The sequence below is a fragment of the Pleurodeles waltl genome, chromosome 8 (genome assembly GCF_031143425.1).
Source record: "Pleurodeles waltl isolate 20211129_DDA chromosome 8, aPleWal1.hap1.20221129, whole genome shotgun sequence".
Lineage (NCBI taxonomy): Eukaryota > Metazoa > Chordata > Amphibia > Caudata > Salamandridae > Pleurodeles > Pleurodeles waltl.
The window spans coordinates 830,051,772-830,065,768 of record NC_090447.1 but is presented as its reverse complement, the minus strand read 5'-3'; the positions used below and the strand labels follow the sequence as shown (position 1 = coordinate 830,065,768).

Here is a 13,997-nt window from a genome sequence, read left to right as displayed (position 1 = left end):
GGTTTGGTCATCGCCAGTTTCTCGCTGCCCTTTGGTGTTGCGGACTTTTGTGGATGTCTGTATTTTGGCGGTTTGCCTGTTGTGGGTCAGAATGACTGTGGCGGTTTACCGCGACCGCTGCGGTGTTATGGCGGTCTTCTGTCTGGCGGTAAGCGACTTTTACCGCCGAGGTTGGAATGACACCCTCAGTGAGCTTAACATTAAATATTCTATGCTCTATCCGGCCCGACTGAACATGGACCTGGATGGAAAATCCACATATTCCACACTGCCGCAAAAGCGGCCACATTATGCAAGACAGTGTCTGCTACAAGATCCCCTGCATGCTCAGCGGGTTAATCTCAATGACACAGGGACCCACAAGACTTCAATCAGAACTCTATCACTGACATTACTTAGATGCCTGGTGAGGCCCACTGATATTCCTTTCTTTGGGCTGTTTTGGCCACTCTTTTGTCCCAAAGGAAGTGCCCCACACTGCCATTGTTATGATATCTATTTTTTGCTCATAATGCTGATCAAATATTCCACACACTACTCAAATCATATCACTTATTTTACAGAGCATGTCCCGGAACGATGCCACTTCCCACACTGTATATTACCTGACATTGGCCCTACTTTCTTTGTTTTACCCTATTGCATTTCCCAATACGATTCTACAGTGGTTTTCTTGGGATACAAAGCACTGAAAGTTGGGGTGTTCACTATGGGTGGGGAGAGAGTATGGAGAGATTTACTGCAAGTGGACACATATGCAACTTTGATGTTAAAGCTTGTTTTTATGTGCACACACGCTCCCTGGGTTGTACACATACTAAACATTTCTATGTTTCATTGGCACTGTTCATCAGCTTAGAAAATTGATAACTTGGATTACTTGGCATATTGAGAGTCTCAACAATTGTTCTAATGCCAACAGGGCTTTATCTTATTTGGATAGACACACTGTTGACCTTTCATTTGTTCAACGAACCTACCTGTTCACCAGCTCCCAAAGCACATTTGCTCTCAGATGGGCCCCACATAGGCACTTCTTGTCATTCAGTTCCTGCGGTGGCCTGCATATTAATGTGACAACACAATCTGTTCACCCTACAAGAGAAATATGAAGATACAGAGTGGTGCTACCTATTTCTAGGTACCATGAACTCACTTTCATTGGTGTTGGTTAATTTCTATACTCCCAATAATGACGACATAGTCTTCTTTACAACTATTTCCTCCAAATTGGGAATAGCATAGACACTTTGATATGGGGAGGAGATATGATTCAGCCCATGATGACTAGCTAGGCTACTTTGGGACCAGTCGTTCCAACCACATGCAAGCTGTAAAGGTACTACGTGACAATTTTGACCTTTATGAACTGCGGGATGTATCGAGGTTCTAGCACCCTATTGGTAGGAAATACACATTCTATTCTGCACCTCATGAGACTCCGTCTTGAATTGATTGCTGGTTGGCTACCACTTAGATTAACCATTCTGTGACTGATATAGTCCACCTGCCTCAAACACTCTCATGGTCATTCACCAGTTATATTTACACTGACTGTTAGACTCTGCAGATTTACCCACCTATACTGGGGTTTCCCTGCTAATTCATTTTTAGACCTGCTCTTCAAGGAGTAGATTCGGGCTTCAATAATTCTTTCAGTTCAACTCAGATACGGTCCAATTTTTGTGGGAGGCCTTTATAAGAATCTGGCGCATATAGTGACGCAAAAGTGGCAGAGTGCAGGAGTAGCGTCTGTAATCTGATGCTACTCCAGCAATTTGTGGAGGGTCCCATGTTAAAAAGCCCATCATCACTTGAACGCCTGCTCTGAGCAGGCATGAATAAAGTGACCCTGTGAAGGTGCAGAATGGCACAGTGAAATGTAGTAAATTTCACTGCCCCAGTTCTGCATGGCTTTTAACGTGGGAACGCCCACAGGCACAGGTAAAATGTGGCACAGGGCTTTACAAACTGGCTCAATGGTTCCATTGCATCAGTTTGTAAATGTGCCCAGTGTAGGGGACTGCTTGCACCACCGCAGCATCACAAAAAAGTGATGCTACGGCAGTGCAAGGGTCTTGTATAGAATGGAGCATTCAGATGTATAGGTATGCTTCCATTTACCAGAATCCTATGGAAGTAAATTGGTTAGATTCTAGTTCCTTGTTCAATTTAGGAGCCTAAACAAGATGACAATTGAGCAACTGGGCCACTGGAAATATGAGATTGCGTAGCCGTGGCAATTTTTGCATAATTATAGATTTGCCGCATTTGCCACATAATCCATTATCTGCTACATATTCTGCAGATTTCATAAAAGAAAAATTTGTTTATAGCTTAAATGGTTCAAACGTTACTAAAATTGTAACAACACTAGTCGCTGCACAGTGGAAGGGCCATTGAAAAGCTGAACTGGTCACAATTATGTTGCTTATTCCTATGTTTTGGTGTGTGAGGTGCAAGCAATGCCCAGAGAGTGTTGCCAACTTTAAAAATGATGAAATAATGAAGTAATACTATTACAAATGTGCTGCATAATTTACCTTTTAATGCTGCATAATTTACTCAACCCTGCCACATAATTTGGCCCTCTCCTGCCGCGAAATTCCAGTGACCCTGATTATAATGAAGGATTCTTGTCCATCCTTTGATATTTATTATAGCATTTTTTCAATATTTCTTACATAGTTGCTAAAAGGAGTTCGTTATGCACCATAGACAAAAGTAAAATAACATTTTGCTTTGTAAACAATTGACCTCTTGATGACTTACAAATCTCCCTTTTATATCCCAATTCTGAATTGCCCTCCATTACCAATTTGGACAGAAGCTGGATATACCTCCTAATTGTGTTAATTCTATATGCAGTTTGATCACAACCATGGCATTCTGAGGATACATTTCACCAAATCCAACATGGAGAAATTAGAGTCTGTAGATAACCAGGTAATCAGGGAATTCACCAATGAAGTCTGCAGTGAAGCTGATTTGCATGGTAATATCTCTTCTCAGAATGAGAATCAGATGTGGAATGATTAATAGAGTCCAGTCCTGGAGATCTCTCCTTTTCTCTCTTTAACCTGTGCCTGGTCAGGACCATAAAGTTGAAACAAGAGGTCTCAGAATAGACAACTCAGAGTGGTAACAAGCTAAATGGACTATGAACATAAGAAATATGTTAAAGCGACCTGCAGAGATGCTGAAACCTGCCAGCATAGTTAAAAACATAAATTGTGTGCTTGTCTTTCACACTCCATCAACATTCACACTGCTAAATTCTGCGTCCCTTAAAATGATAACCATTTTTATACTTGGTAGCACTTTCCGGGTATTGGTTGTAGCACCAGTTTAACACCCAAATATAGCTATAAACAAATGAAAGGTGACCTGTCCAGCTTTGCAAAGGGGATTTCACTGCGTGTCAATCCCTGGCACTGCCACTGCATTTTTCGAAACTTTTGAACCATTTGACCTAGAAACAAAAACGTATTTTGTTAAAATCTGCAGATTATGCCGCAGATGATGGATCACGTGGCAAAAGTGGCAAATCTATAAGTATGCGAAAATCACAGCAGCCGCACAATCACATAATTCCAGTAGCCCTGTCCCTAGGGTTCCATTTTTGTTGATTAATAATATATTTATTGATATCAGGCTTTGAAAATGTGCGGTTGCAAACAAATCTCTCCAGTTATGTTTAACCTACCAAATGTATCAAATATTACAACTTTACATTGGCTTTCAAATTGACAAATCTAAAGATTATTTTTAACATAGATTGTGCACTGTATTGGAACCACACCAAACAGACTGCAACGTTTTCATTCGATTCTCTTTCTATAATATCCCTGTTAATATTGCATACCCTTCTTTTTATAAAACATTGAATATTTTTTAGATTGGATACTTCCCTGAATGATATGTACCCAGAATACTGTCAGCAAAAGTAAAAAGAGTTCACCAAATGAAATGGAGAATATGTTTTTTATGTCCACATTACAATCTTAATGAGACTCTTGATGTGGTAATATTTTAGCTAAACATTTCAATTTTGTGGGGTGCAGTATTTTTAAGGGGTGGGGTAGGTGCACCATTACGTGATGTCCCCTATGAGACAGAAAATTATTTCAGAAATCACTGGGGCCAATTCATAAAAGCCTGAATGGATACCTAAAGGTGTACTACAGGAAATATATCTCACATACTGTTGCATGCCTTTGAAACTAGACCCTGGAAAGCCCTTCTCCACACAGATTGCCACATGTAATTAAAAGTTTCCGATTGATTTTCTGCAGATATATTCAATATGGTTTTGCACAATGAAATGTGTCACTGAAAAATCCTATGTGCAGTATTACTTTATGTCTCAAAATGTCAGTTCAGGCAGAAACCCCTCTTTCTCCACATTCCAATGAATCTTTTTAATCGTTACCAACAACAAACAGATAGCACTGACAGAAAGCAAAACATTTTAGTTGACTGCATTTTCTTTCCAGCCCACCTCCTATTTTACTGGCATACAGATGATCAACTATCATTCCCATCGAACAATCAACTTGTGAGAGGTGTGGGGAGGGACTCATCTCTAGCCATTTCCTGAATATTGACTTGCTTTGGAATCATGTCTCTTAGTCTGTCCCAGAATTTTCTCTGTACTTAATCTAGGGTTGAGATTTGCTTACGTTTCTTAGGGCAGCCCCTGACCTCATAGACAAGATTTCCCTGAGCTACACTGATCCATATTGAACTACCAATGTGTCCAGTTAGGGATCTTTGGACTTCCCCAGAGTCTGGTTAAGTCTCAGCAGAAAATTAAAAGTTCCAGATTTATAGCATTCAATTATATTTTAATAATGTGTCATCCCCATATTCCCAGTACCACAAACTTTGCATTTAGTATTAGCATGGCCTTTAGTACTGTGTTTAAGCCTTTATGAATGCCATCATAGTGTTTCTTCAATTGAGAAGAGAACAATAATATATGCAAAAGGCCCCCCATCAGATGACACCTTGTCAGGTAAAGACCATACTCCATTTTCTTTATCTTTTTCAGCATGTTCAAGGCATCATAAAGAGGGTGTCATACTCTGATGTGCACTAATTTAGGGCCCACTTGAATAGCAATCTCACAGTCCAACTCCACATTTCTCTTGTGTCTATCACCCAAGTGGCCCTTAACCTTTCTAGAGTTCTTGGGAAATTATTAATCAGTTTTCTATAACTCATACAATCCGCCTTCATAATCAGATGCTCAGATGGCCCTGCATGTGCTTGCAGACCGACAAGGGGTCTTTGTGATTTATCACTGGTGTGGACTCACAGGATGGTCAAATTAACATCTGATGAGTTTAGGGTTAATATTTTTCCAGAATCCAAATCATTCTGCTATTACTAAGTATGGCATTGGGAGTTAGTGAGTGACAAAAATAAAACCATGTAGCTAACTTCTACAAGTTACTTCTATTGAATGTAAGATCAGGAAAATCAGCAGGACAAAAGAGATAGGAGAGAGACCTTAGAAAGGAGCTCACAGAAGTTGACTGAGACATGGTCTCTAAATATGACCACAAGTTTACTGTGGGAAGAAGAGAATGTTTTACATAAAGTAGCTTTCCATCCGTATCACACACCTGAGAAGATCAGATAGATGCTTGGATAGATTCGGGCTACAGATGCATTGGTACATCTAATGTTATGCTAGCTGAAGTTATGACTTTTGATTGATGTTCGATGCCTCTTGGCTTAGGACCTCAAAGTGGCACTTTTGGATACTTTCATCTTGGGGACCTTACCCTTATGCTCCAGGAAGGGGATACAAATAGAACTGTCACGGTTTTCAATGGGCTTACCGTCGAAGTTGAGAAGAGTTGGTGAACGGCCCCGGTTCCGGCAGGTTCTGCTCTGGCCGAGGTAGGGGCGACCCCTTCCGGTAGCCACGGTGCTGTTTGACAATAGCAAGCCACTACAGTCCGTGCCCTCCAGAAGGAGTCCCAGAGGAAAAACCCCAATAGGGTCAAAAACCTCCAACAGGAACTCCCTGAAACAGAAGGAGGACACCAAGGCGTTAGAGCTGAAGATCCGGAGTACAGGAAGACTGGAAAACGAAGACAGGTCAGGAAATACTGGATTCACAGGAAGAAACCAGTCAGAGCGTGACTACCACCAAGGAGTGTTGCAACACAATGAACAAGCAGCTGAATTCCCCTTATATCCCTCTAGACAGGAAGTAGGAAACAGGAAGTAGAAACACCACCATCTTGAATTGGGGAAAAGAGTATAATAGTGAATCAGGTACATGCGTCCAAACAAAGAAAAATAATGCATGCTGGGAAGAGAGGAAGTGGGTAGCATGCTGGGAAAGGGAAAAGGTCTGCATAAAAGCACCATCATGTGCAAGTATCCGGCTTTTGCCTGTGCATGCTGGTAAGTGCCCAAATTACATGCTGTCAACAATGTAAAGCGCACTAATGCGCTGTGCGCGGCAGGATCTAGACCCAACTCGAGGTCTTTCTCCCGACGCGTTTGTCTTTCCAGTAAAGACAAAAGAAGGGGGCGCGGCGAGTGCCGCGACCCCTGGACGAACCCGCGGCTTTCCCCGCGACCCGCACGCAAGTCGCGGCTTCCCTCGCGACTTGCATGCAGGCCGCGGCTTCCCCCGCGGTCCGCATGCCGTCCACGGCTTTCCCCGCGGCACGCAGACCGCGGTAGAATGCCGCGGCACGGCCGCCTGAGCCTGCGCCGCGGCCGCCGCGGCAAGAACTAGGTTTGAGTGCAGCCACACGACCTTAACAGCACTTATGGACAAGGTGACAATCAAAATACAGATAGAGTGGTTGTTTTACGTGTAGGGCCTGCTAGCAATTGAGAAACATAAACCTAAAGCCTTAAATTCAGAGTAGTCACATTTTTAGTACTCTTTGTCAACAGAATTTAGAGAGCTTACTTAAATGCGATAGTTATTTGAGAGTTCTCAGATCGATACCTTCAAAGGTGTCAATTTATTACAAAAAAGGAAAAACCATGTCCTCAAATGCTGATGCAGAATTACGTTGTTAGGACACAATTGATTGTTTGTTTTTTTAAATATCTTTTTACTGGCATTTCAACAACAACCAACTTCAAATTTGCACCTGACATATATCTCACATTATCTTCAAACCCCCTTCTTTTTCGTACCCATCCCTCCTTTGTTTCATCATTCATTGCCTGAGTACTCGCATTGTCCCTTGAATGAACCACCTTCTCCTCAGGAAGTTCAGAGGTCTTTCATATCTGGTCTCTATACATGTTGCTAGCAGTCCAAATTGTATCACATTTCCAGGGACAGCCTCTAGCCTTGTACGTGTCTGCCGTCATGCACCAATCTATGTCCTGCTTTCATGCCCCCATGTCTGGGGCCTGGCAGGCTCCCTATGACTTTCCTGTATTTTGTTTCGCCACCACCAGACCCAATGTTATCCATGTTTGTCTCTCCCCAGATATTCAGAACACATTGATTTGCAGAGATACTTATGACTTAGCCCCACCTCATGTCGGCACTCTACCACCATAGACCAGAATTCCTGCAATATTGGGCATTCCCAGGGGATGTGGTCTCAATTTGTCCACAATCATGCAAGCACTGGGCATCCCTTGACCTTCCCATCTTAACCATTGTCATTTGGGCGTAGTAGCAGCGGTGAAGGATTTATAGCTGGACCAGCCTAAATCCAAAGCATATGGCCACCTCTTGGGAAGCTGCCAGGCCTCCTCCCACTCTGAGTCTTCCAGTTCCCCCAGCTCTTGTTCCAACCACTCCTGTAAGTGTTTTAAGTGTGTGGAATCTAGTAGCCAGTCCTAAATCAAAGAGAACTCCAGAAGGTCCATCGCCCATGGGATCAGTGCCTAAAGTGTGTGACAAAGTTGCAGATATCTATATGTTTCCGATGGTGCTAATTGATATTCTAGTTGAAGGTCGGGCCAGATGGAAACATCTCCCTGAGTCTAAGCGTCACCCACTGCTGACATTCCTATAAGGACCCAATTGTTAAATCCAACTTGCTTCCTCATTGTGCCCAGAAGATCCATGAGCCAGACTGGAGTGGCCCATGTAATTGTGTTTTTTCGCTCAAGAAATGCTGTAACTGCATTACTGCCCTTCGAAAGGGACCGGCCAATCGTTTTGTCTAGTCCCCCAAAATAGGGTGTTTAGGTATCCCTGTGGTCCCAGCACATACCTAAGCAATCTGAATGCTGGTTATGTCTGTGGAAGGAAATCGCAATTATTGGTCATACCCGTTAGTACTTCCAAACATCTGGCACTGCAATGCCCCCATTGTACCAACCCCTTGTTAACTTAGTTAGCGCTGTACGTGCTGGGCCGCTATCCCACCCCAAGCAGTGAACCTTCCCCTCAATCACCCAGAAGTAAGATTTGAGGACCTCGTATGGGGTGTTTTGTAGTGCATGAATATGAAGTGGGCTAGAGCCATTATTTTGAAAAGCACCACCTTGCCTAGCACTGAGAGCAGCAAAGCCCTCCATTGCCTGCACATCTTGTCGTAGCCTATCTAGTAGTGGAGCTAGATTGCTCCTAAAAGAGAGGTCAGCAACTAGTGTGGTGTAGATCTCCAGCCATTGGAAGCCAGTGGTGGTCACTGTTGCTGGGCCATTTCAATATCTATTTGAGAGAATGAAATACTTTAATAACTTTTTCTAGCCTCTACTGTGCATACCGGTGACTATTTGTTTTATTCTAATACTCTCCTAAATTCTGTGCTGCATAAGGATGACCCTAAAGGGCATATTTACAAGCCCCTTTCGCCTCCTTGTGCCACATTAGCATCATATTTTACGCTAATGTGGCATTAAGTAGGCTTTTCAGACACGCCATATTTACAAAGTGGTGCAATGCTTGCATTGTGCCACTTTGTAACCCCTTGCACCACAATATGCCTGTGCCAGGCATAAAGTATGCAAGGGGGGCGTTACGGTGCTGGGAGGCCCGAAAAAATGGCTCAGTGACATTTACAAGATTTCGCTGTGCCATTTTTTGCACCATTTTTAACATCTGCTCAGAGCAGGCATTATAATGACGCGCCCATTATGTTCAATGGGACTCCCAGTGATTTGCTGCACTAGTGTCAAAATTGTTGACACTAGTGTAGCAAAGCACCACAATAGCGTCACAAATGTTGATGCTATTGTGCTAACGACCGCCATGGTGCACAATGTTGTAAATATGGCTGGTAGGGCGGTGTTCAAGAAAAGTGGCCCATCATCTATGATGCACCACTTTCTTGTAAATTTGACCCTACGTTTCTTTCTGATATTGTCCTTTAGTTTTACAAGTTCTTCCTATAAATTTTATGTAGCTGTGTCTATCTTGTTTACTAAATCTTGTCATATATACTCAATAGCTCACACACGAGCCACACTCCCTTTCCTGGTCTGGTGGTTATTATTTACAAAAATAATATCCAAATAAGGCGCTACCCATTCCTTCATAAAAGTGCCCCACCCCCTCAAAGCACTATTTATCTCTATTGTAAAGTCTCTTTCAAGTTCTGACTACACCTCACAGAGGTGTCCCATCCTATTCCTAGAGAGGCTTTTTAGCTCTTACATAAGCTTCATGTTCTGCCCGAGAGTTAGCACACCGTGGCTGTTCAAAGATCCCGCCCTTCACACAAGGGTTTAGGTGCAGCAGGTGCAATATTTTGTGCCTCTCTCCCGGTGCACTGCAGGATCAGATGGCAACACCCATTGTCAGTTAGCCTCAACCCATTCTGCCTCTGTCCTGTTTGAAGATGTTACTGAAGGCTGAATGAGTGAGCACTGGAAGAAGCACCCAGTGCCCCAGCCCTATGCTGGCACCATGTCAGCATAGGGCTGCCTCTCGCCAGTGCCCAGAAGCAAGGCAATGCTTCCTATTTTTCTGTCTTCTTGTATACTTAAAATAATGGTATCCTTGCAAGCCTCCACCACCTCTAACCCACAGGCTACATTTCACAGGGATGTATACTTCACTAACAAATTAATGTTTGATAGTAATATGATGGTCCACACTTTAGTGGGTTGGTGGCGCTGCTATTTTTTTAAAAAAAAGAATGGTAAGACCAGGTAAAAGATCAAGTGTATTATAATTTAGTCACACTGTTCCAAAGTAGAATCTGGTACAATAAGTAGGAGATAAGTAGAAGCCTTGGCATGACTTGAGCTACTAGGGTGTCAACAGAGATGCAGGTACACACGCATCTCAGCAAATCATGCTGGAACACTCTGTTCTGTTTTAGTAGTTTATGATCATGTGACCAGCAGGTTATAGATAGTATTTTTCAGCAGGCAAAATAACTATCTAAGATATGTTATGACTTTTCAAACCTGTGATTAGTACATTGCACAAAGCTATCTGCAGCAAGTGCATTAACCACCTGAGACATACTGCTAGTAGTGTACACTAGGACTTTAAAAATATATATATATTTGGGATTTGGAAAACTAGAACTAGATCTGCAATTGTTCTAAAAGTGATTTTGCACTTAGAAAATAGTGGCACTATTGCACCAAAAACCGCAGTAAATCCCCTAACTGTATCTGAACTTCCTGCAATTAGCCGCAACAATTTGGTGCTCACTTTGCACCAATTAATAATTTCAAGTAATTCTCTTTAGCTTAACAAAAATAAAAACACTGCAGTCGTTATATGTGCTCATCAGACAGCACATCAAATAAATACACATTCAGAAAGTGTAAAGACATCATCCATATCAATAGGGAGATGAACAGGTTTCTTTTCATGTCCATTGCAATGTATAAAATTATTTCAGATAACAATCAAGAAAATAATTGTAATAACTAAACCATGCATAATCACACAATGTGTCTTTGTGTGCCTTAGTAAAAAACAAAAATGTTTTTTTATTGGGGCTGCGCCACACAAGTAACACAACCATGACACAAAATCATAGCAAATTTGACTTATGGGCTTAGAAACAAAGGGACAGATTTACAAAGATGTGACACAGCACAACTCAGCAAGACAACTTGCTGCACTGCACTTTGGTGCAAGGGTGCCTGCTTTGTAGGCAGGATTGTTTTTCAGGATTGATTTTGGGCAAGAAGGAACAACTTCCTGCACAAAAAGAACCCTAAAAGGTGTTTTCCTTTTTCTAAGTGGGCTGCAGAATGCAGCACATGTAAAGAGGAAAAAGCAAGGAGAATGTTACTTTTCCTCATTGCTCCGTTCCTCCCCTGCTATGGCGTACCTTTTTGATGCATTCCCAGGTTTACAACTGGTAGAAAATATGCAATTGTGGCACAAAGCATAGGTTGATGCGTGGGAACACCCACTCTTCACCCATGGAAAGCCTTCCCAAGGTAGAGTCATGCAAGGCAGCAACTTGCGCTGAGTTGCTTTACTTCAGATTTACTATAATACAAGGTGGCTCTCCATGGCATAGTAAATCTCACTTAAAGCTTGCGTTGCACTTGCATCACTCTGAGTGCCACAAGGGCAATGCAATCCTTTCGTAAACCTTAACCAGAGTCTGTAGTGGATAGAATGATATAACCACTGTGTTGTTACTCTGTTGTAGAAAACATCCACAGCATAAATGTCAACTTTATTATTATGTTTAGCATATTTAGAGTGTTCCCCACATATTGTTCTTTTCATAAATAACAGTACCTATTGGTAACATATGGGAAATCTTATCTCTTTCATAAACAAGAAATAATGCTTTGTAGGCAACAGAAAGACTGGCTATTATCTTTGAGGTTTTACACCCCACCACCCTCAAAGAATATTTCTTGATTGTTCGGCTAACCTCTGAAATTCAAAGTATGAAGATGATGTACTTGAAAATTGGAAACCATGCTGAGCCCATATAGTGGTATGTGAGGCTCTTTTCTAAATGTTACAGCATTCCAATAAAACAGTAAATATTCTCACACTGTCATTGTTACTGCTTATATATTAGGGGTTGAAGCAAGCAAACATTACTCTGCATTAACATTGTTGCACCTGGCCAAAAACAAAGAAACAAAAGTGAAAAAGTCCCTACTATATCAATTGTTGAATGTTTATTTTGATCATTCTGCTCAGACAGTGGAATTTTATAATAAAGGAAAACCCTTTAGCAAAGTATTGTGTCAAAAAAGGAGCAAACTGACTTTGCACTGTTCACTCACCTTATTTTTAATGAGAAACTTAGGAAACTCACTTTGCTTTACATTTTTGTTCCCACAGTTTGGGATTTTATTCTGCAGACAGATCCACAAATATATACAATACAATACACTTGTTCAAAGGCCCATATATCTATATCTTGTACAATTAAATATTTTTTAGAAAGTGTACGATTTCCAAATGTTTTACAAGAATGACTTCTTCCATGATAAAGATCTTCATCTAGCCACTGGTCAAATTCCCCTCCGCCACCACCAAAAGCTGGGCCTCCATATCCCCTTTAAGGAAAAACATGTTGCCTCCAGTCTGTTTATATACTTCGAAGTCTGGAGAAAATGGAAAGAGGAAACTCTTTAAATCGGGGGTCTTCAAACTGGGGGGCGGGCCCCCCTAGGAGGGCCTCAAGTGATCCCAGAGGGGGTGCCAGGCCCTGGCCAAAAGAAACATTATGCAGCTAACAGTGTTTTGTTTTAAGCAGAAAAAAACATTATTGTACTTTTATAAAGGTAACAAAACTTAACTGCAATGTTTAAATAAGTCTAGACATTTTTAAACATTGGAAACTTAATTCTGTATTTGTGTTAAATCCTGAGGGCGGCCAATGATTATTTTCTTCCACTGAGGGGGGGACACAGCATTAAAAAGTTTGAAAACCACTGCTTTAAATGGATCAAAAGACAATGCCCCAACCGCCTGGCAATCACTGTCTTTAATGATTAATAAAACTGGTGTGTCCAGGCCCAGTATCGTTCGGTACAACTTTTTTAAGCTTATGCCATGTTTTGTAGTACTGTAGACGTGTCCATGAGTACTCAACTGTTCATGGAGGAAGATGCTTTGTCAGCTTTTCAATTTGGTCAGGCTGCAGCAAATCACTTGGATCACTAAGATTTGGTTTGAACGTTTCAGGCTCAAGATTATCTTTGAAGCTTGTAGTTTGACTAGAATTCACTCTTCTCTCGCTATCAAAGTATATTTTTATTGACTGCTTGATGCCATCTACCCTTTTTGCCATACCGCAAATAAGACATTTCCTTGTGAAGATAAAGTTAATATTTCACTCGTGAGCTTTGCCTAAACATCCTCACCTCCTACCACAATTCCCAGCACAAACCCCCACTTTGCTTCAAACTTAATTTGATCATCCAAGTGTCTTTGCCCCATTCCAGTGCACGTAAACACATTGAACAAAGTAAGTTTCTCTGTATTTGTCCTATTAAAAATTGTTTTTGCAATATTTGAACATCCTCTTTCCTTCTGTCCCTTACAAACTGCAAAAACAATGCAAAAGCCACGTGTTCCAAGCTTTGCAAAAGTGCAAATTTACTGCAAATTTGCTGTAGAAATAAACAGTTGTGCTAAATTTAGCAGGTTTCAAAAGCCTTCTTGTAAATCTAAGCATATTGTATCTAGTGGCGGTTGGCGACAAATTACAATGGAGGGGCAAAAAACACATACACAAAACACTACATATAAAACATAACACACTAATATAATTACACATACACACCAACATAAATATAGAAAAACTTACCTTACTGATTCTCTGCAAGTTCCCGTTGCTCCACAGCACATCCTCCAAGCGTGAAGCCCACAGCTAACTCCCTCATCCAATCAAGATGCTGTTTTCATGCTGTTAAGCAGCATGAAAAAAAGCTTCCTGATTGGCTAAAGCGGGCCGGCTCGACACTCCAAAAGACACTGTAGGATGTGCCAGCTTTCCAGGACAGCTAGCTTGGGGAGGTTGGATTTGTGCATGTTGGTTTGGCCATAGCAAGGTAGCCAGCTAAACCAACATGCGCAATTCAAACTGAAGTGGCCACTCCTC

The 13,997-nt window shown here is 41.7% G+C and overlaps 1 pseudogene; it reads right to left on the bottom strand.

Annotated features, from left to right (window-relative positions):
• Nucleotides 1-3,411: 3,411 nt before the first annotated feature.
• On the bottom strand, nt 3,412-13,200 carry LOC138249561 (oxidation resistance protein 1-like; annotated as a pseudogene).
• Nucleotides 13,201-13,997: the final 797 nt, after the last annotated feature.